At 46.2% G+C, this 12,589-nt stretch overlaps 1 protein-coding gene across 1 annotated transcript in view; it reads right to left on the bottom strand.

Moving 5' to 3' along the window:
- The window catches only part of PIK3AP1 (phosphoinositide-3-kinase adaptor protein 1), a 76,760-nt gene that overhangs the window by 58,407 nt on the left and 5,764 nt on the right, over positions 1–12,589 (bottom strand). The window lies entirely within an intron of this gene.

The following is a 12,589-nucleotide window of genomic DNA, read 5'->3' as shown; positions in this document are numbered from 1 at the left end:
TAGGGATGCACCAATACTAGTATCTGTATTGGTGCCGATATCGAGTATTTGGGGGAGTACTCATACTCGCCCAAATGCTCCCGATGCCTATCCCGATACCGGGACATCTGGTATCAGGAAGTCGGGAGGCGAGTCATTACACGCCGCCCGGCTTCCTGATTGGCCGGGAAGCCGGCTCCATGCTCCCTGGTCACTTGGTGTAATGACTAGTCGCCCAGCCTTCCGACCAATCAGGAAGCTGGGCGGCGAGTCATTACCCGCCCCCCTGCTTCCTGATTAGCCAGAAAGCCGGCTCCATGCTTCCTCGTCACCTGGTAAAAAGGTAGAATGGAGCCGGCTTCCCGGCCAATCAGGAAGCCGGGTGGCGTGTAATGGCTCGCCGTCCAGCTTTCTGATTGGTCAAGAAGCTGGCCCTGTCCTTGACCTGTGAGAGAAGGGGGAATATCAAAGGCTTGTTCCAGCTCTTCTTCACCAGACGTGATAGGGCTCCTGCTCGTGGTGTCTATGTGTGGCTTCTGTGGAGGGAAGAAGGTGTGGAGGTGGGAAGATATTTTGGCTCATTGTATAATTCTGAATTATAATTAGACGGGTTTGTTAGTAATAAAGTGCAAGCATGTACCTATTGCACATCCATTGAACTGTGTTTGGTTAATTAGGGGTTATTGTATGAATTGCACTTTCATCTTACTAAACACAAATTTATAAAAACTGGAGCAGACGGTTCTATGTATCAGTGAACTGTGTATGTATCAACCGACACAATGCCATCTGCGATCTTCATAAGATAGCATCTAAACCATCGGGGCAAACTGTTCAGGGCTCCATTTACATGGCACACCGGGTGAAATTGTAAGATAGCTGATGGGTATTCAATAAGGGCAGTACTCAAGAGATGGACAGTAGGCTCCTCCACTATTGTGATACTTTTAATGCACTGTGTTTTGTGGTTTATGTATGACCTGGTCACAACAGGCATCAGTTGTTACAATTATGTGTTTATGACTGTCTGTATTGTAAATCTCAATAAAAACCATTTGAGAAAAAAAAAACTGGAGCAGACAGAATCTGAAGCAGTTTCCAATCATAACCTAAGCACATTTCTCCCTGTTCTATCACTTTAAGGGCCCTACAAGTACAACAAAGTACCTGTTAATCCGGCTCGAAATGTACTCTGTTCCTAATTTTCTGTTGTGGGCTGACAACACGCTGCCTTTGCTAGACTGAAATGGTTTGCAAGACTTAAACTGCAACAGGGATGTCCTGCACTGTTGTCTGAAATACAGACTGCTCCCCTTCTCTACAACATACAAGAGAGGTGTTCTGTAGTACAAGGGAGGACCTGGGAGGGATGATTAGATTCCCCAAGGTAAGAATGCAAAGTGCAAAGGGCACAGGACAACTCTGGATTTCTGGCAAGACCAACAATATTTATTTGCTCTTGTCAAAAAGATATAAAAAAACACTTTGAGATGTATATTTAACAGATAAATGGAGCAAATAAGAGACATTTATTGTGAGGGTTTACATAGTAATCTCTGCAATATTCTCCTCTGCTATGGGCTCAGCAATGAGTGCACCTGACAGGACAAGGTCCCATTCTGCGCAACAGAGCCAGGTCATCAGCTTTTTCTATACCAATCACTGTAACAGCATGGTACTGTAATCAACGCTAGTTCAATGGAAGTCAGTGACAGCTAATTACAATTTAATCCTTTTTTCCCTTATCATACATTTTTACATCGCTGCCTCTAATCTGAAAGTCAAAACATTTAACCCTGACAAAGCCCTAAGTACTAACAAACTTCTTCCTCTACCTTCTTTCCTTACCTACTTTATTGCCACTTTTTTTCTACTGTTTACTTTTACATTTTTGTTTGCTTTTTTGTAGCGATAATGTTCAAAAATACAAAACTGTTTTTTAAAGCATTCGTTTCATTTGTAAATAAGTCTTGATATGAAAAACATAATATTAATGTCATAATAAATAGGACAATTACAAAATAAACCTTGTATTTTATATCTACAGTAAAATTAGTTGTTATAAATCTAAACAAATGTAGTATACATTTTGTTGTATCTACAGTAAAACTTGTTGTTTTTTATTGATATATCTTTCATTGGTCAAAATAAATTTAAAAAAAACATTTTACTCCTTTTAACTTTTAGACAATTTAATAATCCTTGCAAAAAAAAGTATGTGTTGCTTTGATTTGGTAATGACAAAGATGCCAATTCAATAGACCTATAGCTGAAATGTAAATAATGTTCTGGTCCTTATAGGATAAACAGGAGAACTGTAGCAGTAAGCAGTCACAAATCTGGGAAATTCTTTTCTGTCGCATTCAATTCCAACACAGTCATGTAATCATACAGAAACAGCATTTTGCCTTGATGCAATGACACTTGCCATCAGTCAAATATATTACCTAAGACTTCCAGCATTGTCCTGTATATGATATGATTACCATTAGCAAGTTCAGTGTTTGTATGTCAAAATAGAAGTCCTTTAAGGAAATAGAAGTCCTTTAAAGGATATTGCAATACATTTTAAGATATTAAAAGTTGTCATTTGAGTTTTTACAGCAGGGTTGGTCAACTTACTATATATAGAGGGGGCTTTGAGTGCAGCCACTGATATCGCCATCACGCATAATATTCACATATCACGCATAATATTCTTTTTTTCAGAAATACCTTTTTATTAAGGTTTTACAAACAAATATGGTAGGGATACAATGACAAAATCAGAAGACGTACATACATCATACAGACTATGGTCTCAGAAATTATGTGTTAGGTCCGGGCCTAGTAGCACTCATGGTGTAAGCACCTATAAAAATCCCTGAGTTAAGCGTATTTAAGTTTTGCCACCACACCAGGCCTAGACCGCTGCCCCACTGTCGGTACATGTGAGATCACTCGCCAAAAGGGCAGAAGCAGAGGGCAGCTCCACCATACGTGGGCCAGTGTGCCAGTTCCAGCCTGGCATGTCCAGCAGTTGTCCGAGTATGCGGAAGAGATCTGGTGCATTCTGACCGGGGACCTATACCATCTGGTCAACAGCTTAAAATTCCGCTCCTGTGCATAAGTAGACATGCAAAGTTTATGTGTAAAGCATAGGCATTTGCGACGGTCATCCTCTGAGAGGACAATTCCTGTTCCCAGGCCGAGAAGAAATATAGGGAGTCCCCGCTGGTCGCAGTAATCAAAGCGTGGTAAAGTAGCAAAACTGGGCGCTGAATTGGTAGAGAAGTGACGAATAGGTCCTCAAAAAAAGTGAGAGGCCTGAAGGGAGTACCCGATACAGACAATGCGTCCACAAAATGTCGGGGTTGAAAATAGGCCAGCCAGGAGGCTTGCGGAAGTGGAATGGGGCCGGACAGTGATGTTAGTGGCTGTATAGCGGTTCCCGACAGGCTCTGACATACATAGCAAGGCTCAGAGACCTTCCAACACAGAAAAGTGAGGACCCCACACCCTGCCGGAAAACCCGGGTTAGCAAGGATAGGGGTCATGGGGCCCTGACACGTGGATAAGTTATATCTGGCCATCGTGGTGTTCCATACCCGTAACACCATAGGTGGAAAAAAGGGAAGATCTGAACCTCGCCGTCGGAGGGCAATCGGTAACCGTGGAAGTGTGAATAACGGTACTGGGGAAAGGTCGCGTTCCAGAGTGACCCACAGCGCGGGGTCAAGTGAGTCAAACCAGGCTGCTAGATGGGATAAATGAGTGGCCCTGTAATAGGACTCCAAGTCCGGGAGAGCGGCACCCCCATGTTCTTTCTTCTTTATCAAGATAGTGTATCAAAGTCTGGGTTTCTTGTTCCTCCAGATGTATCGTAGGACAGCCGTGCGGATGCGTTCAAAGAAGCGGACAGGGAGGCCTACAGGGAGGGTTTGGAATAGATATAGGCAGCGGGGTAACAGATGCATCTTGAACAGTGCGATTCTGCCAAACCAAGTATGGTGTAGATTCATCCAGGAGGCAAGAGTGCCTTCCAGAGATTGTAACAGTGGGGCGTAATTAAGCGAGTATAGATCCGACAGGTTAGCTGGCACTTTAACCCCTAGCCATGTAATGTAATCCGACCGCACATTGAAGGGGAGTGAGTCCCGGAGACTGTCCCGTTCAGCAGGGGTAAGGGATATATCTAGAAGTTCACACTTTTGCATGTTCACACGGTAATTGGATAGACCTCCAAATAGTTTAAATTCGTGCAACACCTAGGGGAGAGCCACCAGTGGGTTGGAAAGGTACAGTAGTAGGTCGTCAGCATATAACCCCATTTTATGGACTTGCTTGCCTATTGAGAGGCCCTGAATCGATTGATTAAGTCTGAGAGCGTTTGCCAGGCGTTCCATGACCAGGATGTAAAGTAGTGGGGACAGGGGACAACCCTGCCGAGTGCCATTGTGTATGTGGAATGGGGCCGAAAGCACCCCGTTCACCCGTACCCTGGCATGGGGTCGGCAATAAAGCGCCATGATTTTGTCCACAAAATCCGTAGGAAAGCTCGCCTGGAGTAAAGAGGCTCGTAAAAAGGGCCACCCGACCCAGTCAAAGGCCTTTTCGGCGTCCACTGAAAACAAACAAAAGGGGATGCCTCGCGACTGGGCATAATGTATCAGAGTGATTGTTCGCTTAATACTATCTTTAGCACCCCGCTCAGGTACAAACCCCACCTGTCCCTTATGGATCAGGTTAGGGATGAAAGTTGTCAGCCTGTTAGCCAGAATCTTCACATAGATTTTAACGTCGACATTAATTAATGAAATGGGGCGATAGTTATTGCAATGCGTCGGGTCTTTGCCTAGTTTGGCCAAGACAACTACATGGGCCTCCAGAGCTTGGTTCGGGAAGGGGCAGGATGGGGAGATGGCATTGAAGGCTCAGAGTCAAATGCTCTCTGAACCGAGAATAGAATTTAGTGGTGAACCCGTCTGGCCCCGGGCTTTTGCCCGAAGGAAGTGACTTAAGCGTGTTAAGGATTCAATGTCCGTAAATGGAGCGCTGAGATCAGGGAGGGCATTATCTGGGAGATCTGGAAGGGATGTTCGCGAGAGGTACGACTGCAGCTCGGTCATAAGGTCTGGGGGCTGGGGGCTGTCCGGAACCGTCTGCAGGTTGTAAAGGGTAGAGAAGAAGTCATGAAATTCTTCCGCAATGCGTTCTGAGCTATGGACCGAATTGATTTTTGGGACATAAGTGCGGAGCCGTTGCCCACCAACCGAGCGTGCTAACAAACGACCGCTTTTATCGCCATGCTCTTAGAAAATGCTGCGCACCCTGTCCCTATGGGAGAGGTATTTAGCATCCAACAGTCTCTGGATTTCCAGTCTCACCCTGGTCAGATCCTGGAGCAGTGGGGGATGGGTATTTTTTATGTGCCGTTTCCAGCGAGGCAAGATCTGACAGCAGCCTGGACAGGGTGGCCCCCCGCTCCCTCTTCAGTCGAGAGCCGTGTTTTATGAACACCCCTCGTATCGTAGCCTTAAGAGCTTCCCATTGTATCGGGGCCGAGGTGGGGTCGGCTGCATGATCAGAGAGGAAGTGGGTAAGGGTGGCTGCAACATCTGATTTACAAACAGGGTCTAAGAGAAGATTCTCGTTCAGTTTCCACGTGTAAGATGATCACCTCCAGGGTGAGAAATACAGGGGAGCGGTCAGACCAGATTCGGGTGCCAATGGCGGTAGAAGGGGGCCAGGAGAGAAGATTATGTGAGATCAGAAAGAAATCTATCCTGCTATAGGAGTTGTGTGGGCCTGAGTAACAAGTGTAGTCCCTATGGCGTGGGTGCTGAACCCACCACGCATCCACGAGCTGAAGAGAGTGGAGGAGCTTCTTAAGCTTATTAAGCGATGGAAACGAGATCTGAGACCTCCCCGAAGTAGTGTCCAGGCTAGGGTATAGAACCATATTGAAGTCGCCCCCCAAGATCAGAACACCCTCTGTGAAATCCACAAGTTTAGAGAGAGTAGAGAGCAAAAGAGGGACCTGACCTTGGTTCGGCATATACACATTAGCCAGTGTAAACGTCCTATTCTGAATGGAACATTGCACAAAGACATATCTCACATCCGGATCAACCCTTTCAGCAAGTATCTCGCATGTCAACGAGGAGTGGAATCCTATCGCCACACCCTTGGCGCTATAGGAATTGGAGCTATACACCCATTGGGGGAAATCACGCATAATATTCAGTGTAGATCAAGCTACACAAATCTTTCAGACACTGCAGACATGTATTACAGGAGATGGAAAAAGACTGCAGACACGCTGCAGGTGTGTTTGGGAACTGAGGACATGTTACATGAGACTGCTATAAATGCTTTACTGACCTGAATAAGAAGTTAAATGGTAAGGTACCTTTGCACAATGTTTCCGTACCCTTATGGGACCAAACTGCACAGGCGCAGATGTCGGATCAGTAGCCATCCTGTTTTTGCAACCCCTTCGTGGGGCAATTCCGAGGGTCATGACATGATGTCAACTTGCAGCAAAGTAGCCCAGGGACCACTAGGGTCTGATACCCATCACTCCTATCGGGCTGCTCTGGTGAATAGGTGCCACTTACACTGTGTGCCTTTGGTGAGCCTGTGTCACCTTCTATGGGTGTCAACCATAACTGAATGGGTCTCCTTACAACCGCTATGAGATAATAACATTTTCACAAAATAAAACAAAAGCTAACACTGTAAGCTGTCCCTGTCACTTGAGGCATATTGAAACAGCGTGTATAGAACTGAAGTGAGACGGTTCCACTCAGGACACATTTGCACTCCACTAAAAGAGTAAGAGTGGGCTGTGCAGCACTGTGCACAGAAGAGGAAGTAATGAGGGGCTTATGTAGAAACAGTTTTAAGGTTACAGTCCTACAGACATCATATGCCCACTCAAAAACACTCTCTGCTATTTATTGACTGCTATAAGATTTTTTTCTGCTTTATTCCATGGTCTGTGGAAACAAACCTCATTAACAGGTTTGCTATATTTATTCAAATGAAAAACATGGAGGTTAAGTAAAATCTATCTGACCTTCATATAAACTCTAAACAGTGGCTCTGCAAACAAAACATTTGGGGTCCTTTTCAGACCTTACTCAGAATGGGGCACACTTTATTTAAGGTTTCAATTTCAAGAGAAACTAAACACTGAAAGCTGTGCCAAAAAAGACAGTCAGAGGGCAAAGAACTAGTCACCAGCATTGACTGTAGCCTCCCTGCAGCTGATCTATTCCCCATTACTGACTTACCATACCTTGATCTTGTTCTATAAAGTGCACAATATTTAATTTCAGTTTATTTTCCACTTTTAGTAAATCTGCAACATTGAAACATGACACATGGCACAGGAATGTTATGAAGTCTATGAGGGCTTGTTCACACCAAATGCAAACCAGATCTGCATGAGTTTCTGCACACGCAGATCGCACTTCAATAGCTTATAGCTGGGCTGCAGGAGCCCAGAACTGACAGCCCAGGGACCGGAAGTGATGCAATCTGCATCGCTCCCGGTCCCATAGAACGGGGAGGGGATCGATGAACGGAAGTTCGTCGACCTCCTCCCCAGCTCCCCGCGGACACAAAGATCGCTGGTCCCGGGCCCGTAGGAGGGGCAACGGAGCCCGGGAAGCACGGCGGGGGTGTCCGGCGGGGGGGGGGGCCCCTTCTTCGGGACGCAGAAGCGATCTGGCGACAGGTAAGTCGCCAGGATCGCTTCTGTTGTAAAGCCGACAGTCGGCTCTACAAGTTTAAACAGAGTCCCGGCGGCAAAAGTCGCCGGGAGTCTGTTTAAACAGCCCCGATGCTGGCGACGTACACTGTACGTCGTCAGTCACGAAGGGGTTAAAACAGAAGTAAAGCCAATACTAATGTTTTCTTGTGACCCAGTCAGCGTACAGTGGTCAGCTAACAGCCAGGGCCGTGCTGCAGTTGGGAAGCATCTTAACAATGTTGTAGGGATCCACCCCACTATTTGACTGACAGCTGGCTCTACCTCTTTAGAGCCAGAGCCAGCTGTGCCCAGCCCCTCCTCTGTCTGTCCCACCAATGAGTGCTGGAGGAACAAAGAAGAGAGAGGGGAATCCCTGCGGAGAGCGGTGACTAACAGTCACCACTCTGTAGGAAGAAGACAGCAGGGGGAGCAGACAGGGGGAATCCGTGATTACATGATCGCTCAGCTCTTAGTAGAGAGCCAACGTGTGGCAGCTACACTGTCCCACACCAGCTCTAAGTATGGGGAATAGTATATTTTACTCTCCCAACACTTCTACTTTAAGGTCTGTATCCAGGCAAGTCGGATTTTTTTAATATAAATCTTCTCCACCCCTCTATACAACATCCCATTTTTCTTTTACTTAATTCTTTCATGACTATAGACATTCTTCTCTAAAGTCCAGCATCCTGATGCATAACTTAAGGTGGAGCAGGAGGGGATGAATCTGCAGGACACCCTACGTGATGTAGGGCAGCCTGCAGAGATAGTGTGGGGCGTTGAAGAGACCAAGTCACCCTGCACACAGAAAGCTAATTGAGTTGACTGGACTGAAATGTGGCATCAAGCAAAATTATGAGCCAACATTTCCTGATTTATTAGGGACAAAGGGGATGGCAAAATCTTCTACAGGGAAGCCCCACAGTAAACCTGGGTAATGTTTCTCCTATAAAAAATGTTTTTAAATACTGTAACAAGGACACTCCACTGTAGTCCAGGTAAGTCAAGTATAATGCAGTTTATTAAAGGGCAAACACAAAATAGCTTGCAACATAAGACAGTCCTTGTTATGGCTCTGTAGCTTTCCTCAGCTTCAAGACACTCACGCTGCTCACCCCTCGTGAGCCCTCACTCTGCTCTCTTAGCAGTCTGTACCGCAGGTCCTAGGGTCACCGACCTTCCTGACCTCTCCCCTCGTGGGCACTCGCTCTGCTCTCCCAGCAGTCTGTACCGCAGGTCCTAGGGTCACCGACCTTCCTGACCTCTCCCAGCCACCCCTGGCTGTTCCGTGTGCGTCCAGCACGTACCCGAGGTGGTCTGTGTCCGTGTGCTCCCTGCACACACACAACTCCACAACTCCAACACTCCCTGAGCACTGGGCTGGCTTCCTGATAAGGCTGCTCTCAGCCACCTGATTAGCCCAGGCTGGTCATTGGCAACACCTGGCCCCAGGACTGGAGATCTCATCCCACCCAGAGCTCTACGAAATCTCCAGAGCTCCAGATCCCAGCTGCAAATAGGAAAACCTGGAATAACCTGAAAAGCCAGGTTCTTCCTTATAACATGCTTTACCTTCTGGACCCTCTCAGCCCCTTTGGCCGAGAGTCCTGGGTACCAAGGTCGCCATCCTCCACCGTGGCATTGGCTTACACTGCCACAATACCTAGCGTTCTGCTTTAAAACTTAGTGACATCTATTGGGGTTCAGTCAATATGGTAGTCATAGCTTAAAAATGTCGCTTGTAAGGCCTCATTCACACGAGCGTGAAAATCTCATTGGGATCTTTTTTTAAACGCATTCAGGAGATGGCAGAATCCCCTTCGGAACGCCGGGCAGCAACTGTTCTACCACGCTAATATAAGCGATCACTTTTCAGAGGATGGTGGAGACTACAGCCTGTCTGAACTCAGCCTAAGTTACACTAAAACCTTCTAAATGAACAAAGAGAAAAGCAGGACCTATATTTCCTACCTTTCTCAAAGACTACAAGTGCTCTTTAACAGAGAAGAGCTACTTGTCCCCCCTCCGGCTGAACTGCATCAGCTCAACATTGCAATCAACATCAATACAACTAATGGTAATGGAGATTCATGCCTTTACCCCAAATTTATTCTCCTCCATTTCTATCCTAAGAAAATTAGGCTAATTTACCAAAGAAGTTAAGAATCTTCACTCAATAAACCAAGAGACTACGCACTTCAATTATATCACGTGAAAATTCCTGTTTATTTGTTTCATTTGCACAAGACGGGACACAAAGTGATCACAGCCAGGGGCGGACTGACCATACGGGCAGTCGGGCATTGCCCGAGGGCCCGTGGCCAAAGAGGGGGCCCGTCACCGACCACCGTGCCCTTTTCAGCCCACATGGAAGAGGATGCGGGTTTATTAAAGCGACAACAGCAGTGTATAGTGGGCCCGGGAGATGGGCGACACTGCCTTTGCCGCTTTAGCAGAGCCGCATCTCCTACAGCGGAGCAGCCGAGAAGAGCTCCGAGGTGGGGGCGTGCCGCAGTGGACGGGGGCGTGTCGCAATGGACGGAGGGCGGACCTACAGCGGAGGGCGGACGGAGGCATGAGAGCCTCATGCTAGGGGGGCCCCACTGAGATCCGGCCCTGGGCCCCCCACTGGAGCAGTTCTACAAAAACCCCGACTGGAACCTGGGGATCGGGAGCCCTGATGCTGGTAAGTGAATTTAATTACTTTTTTTTTTTAGCTGTAAACTGTAAACCTTTTAGTCTCCATTCACATACAGCATTTGCACTTCCCGTGCGATCTTTCATGTGGGAGCCCGCACGGGACGCAAACGCTATATGTGAACTGCATGGATTCCGCTAGTTTGCGGCCATTATATAGTCGTGAACGCGCGGAATCCGCTGGATTATCGCGCTTACAGTATTACAGTATTTTGAGGGCCGTGCGGGTTACAGCTCCATTCACACTGGAGCGGCTGTCCGAATACGAGCGGAGCCGCTCTAAACAGAAAAAACAATGCACTTTTATGTGCTTTGTCAGACTATTGTGGGAAACCTCACGGTACAAAACCGCACGGCCCCCAAAATAGTGCAAGCGCGATAATCCTGCGGATTCTGCACGTTCGCAGCTATATAATAGCTTCAAACGGGCGGAATCCGTGCAGTTGTTTCACATATAGCGTTTGCGTCCCGTGTGCAAACGCTATGGCGGTTATTCACCGAGTGGAAAACGGAGCCGAAGTGAAGTGAGCTGAACGCTGTTCGGCTATTCACTTCAGCCTTGTACGGTTGATTTCAGCCGTACATGGGCTAAAGTCAGCCGTACATCGGCTCCCTTCGGTCAGCCGAACATGCTCTGTATGTTCGGCTGAGCCGAAGTGCAGGAGGAGTTCGACTCAGCCGATCCAACATCTGGATCGGCTGAGCCTGAAGCTCTGGCAGCTCAGTCACTGCCGTTCACCCCTATTCTCATAGGGGACGAACGGCAGTAAGTAAATAGCCAAATGCCGCAAACGGCATTTTGCTTGGCTATTCTGCTCAGTACCTCTGTTGTAGCGAGCAGAATAGAAAAAAAAAGTTAAATGAATGAGAAAAAAAAAATTTTGAAAAATTGTTTAAAAAACTTTAAAAAAATAGGAATGTTTTTTAAAAATTAAAAATATTTTAAAGAAAAAAAAAAAGGACGCACATCCTGTTTCCTTATGGCCGGCACCTGCCAGAGTCTTCTAGTAGGTCCCGGCCAATAAATAACAACTGGGTGGAGATGGCTGTGACGTCACGGCCGGCTCCGCCCAGTTGTTATTGTTTAATGACAGATCAGCATCCCCTGGTCATTTGGGGACGCTGATCTGTTATTACAACTGGGTGGAGCCACCCGTGAGATCACGGCTGGCTTCGCCCAGCTGTCATCTGCGTGGAGATCGGTCGGCTTCTGCTGACCTTGCTCCCTGCTTCGGCTGTGAATACGACTCTGCCAAGCTGAAGCCGAACGGGCTATAGTGAATATTGTGAATAGCCTGTACAGCAGCCTTTTGGCTGTGGATGGGGCTTGTATATGGGTGGAGCACAAGGGGGCCCCATAATATTGTATTGCCCGGGGGCCCCATGTGTTGTCAGTCCACCCCTGATCACAGCTTCAATGTAATAAGTGAAGATTATCAACTCCTTATGTAAATCAACTCCAATGTATCTTAACCAGTGATCAAATGTATAACACAACCTACAGTGAAGCAACGATGGTGCAATTTTGCGTGCCTAAAAATCCAAACTTCAACTAGGGAAATGAAGGGGAAATTTAGAAACTTAACATTATGAAATAATTTCTAGGCAAGAAGGCAGATGTTTCTGTTTGTTTAAATACACACCGTCTCTTTATTCTTTAACCACTATGCGTCCAAAGCAATTTAATCTTTACACACACATTAAAATCTGAATTTTTGGCTAGAAAAAGCTTACAACCCCCAAACAATTATATATTTTCTGAAATAACCTAATCTAAAATAGAAAAAATGCTAGTTGCAATATTTTATATTTTATGTTGCAAGATACTTGCACAAATGTTTATCAAATCAATATTAAAATGTAAAAGATGGGGTTGTGTTGGGTAACTGGATACCAAACATGTCAAGCCTTGTGCACAGCTGTGACATGACAAAAACAACAGTACCCAAAATTGCTTATAGGCAACACTTTAAAAGCTGCTCATCAATTTGGAGTTACCAGTGACAGTTGCGGCGATATGCAGTTGTTGTTTTTGCACGTAGGCGCAGCCAATTCATGTTTACATTTGTATGTGCATGTACGTGGGGGTGGGGAGCTTAAAAAAAAATTATATTTGTTATTTTTTATATGTCAGTTTAATTTTTTTTACTTTTATTTTTTTTTATATTTAATTTA

This window comes from Nanorana parkeri, unplaced genomic scaffold (assembly GCF_000935625.1).
Source record: "Nanorana parkeri isolate BGI_ZX_2015 unplaced genomic scaffold, ASM93562v1 scaffold753, whole genome shotgun sequence".
Lineage (NCBI taxonomy): Eukaryota > Metazoa > Chordata > Amphibia > Anura > Dicroglossidae > Nanorana > Nanorana parkeri.
Note: the sequence above shows the minus strand (reverse complement) of the source record. Positions and strands in the feature narration are given on the sequence as shown.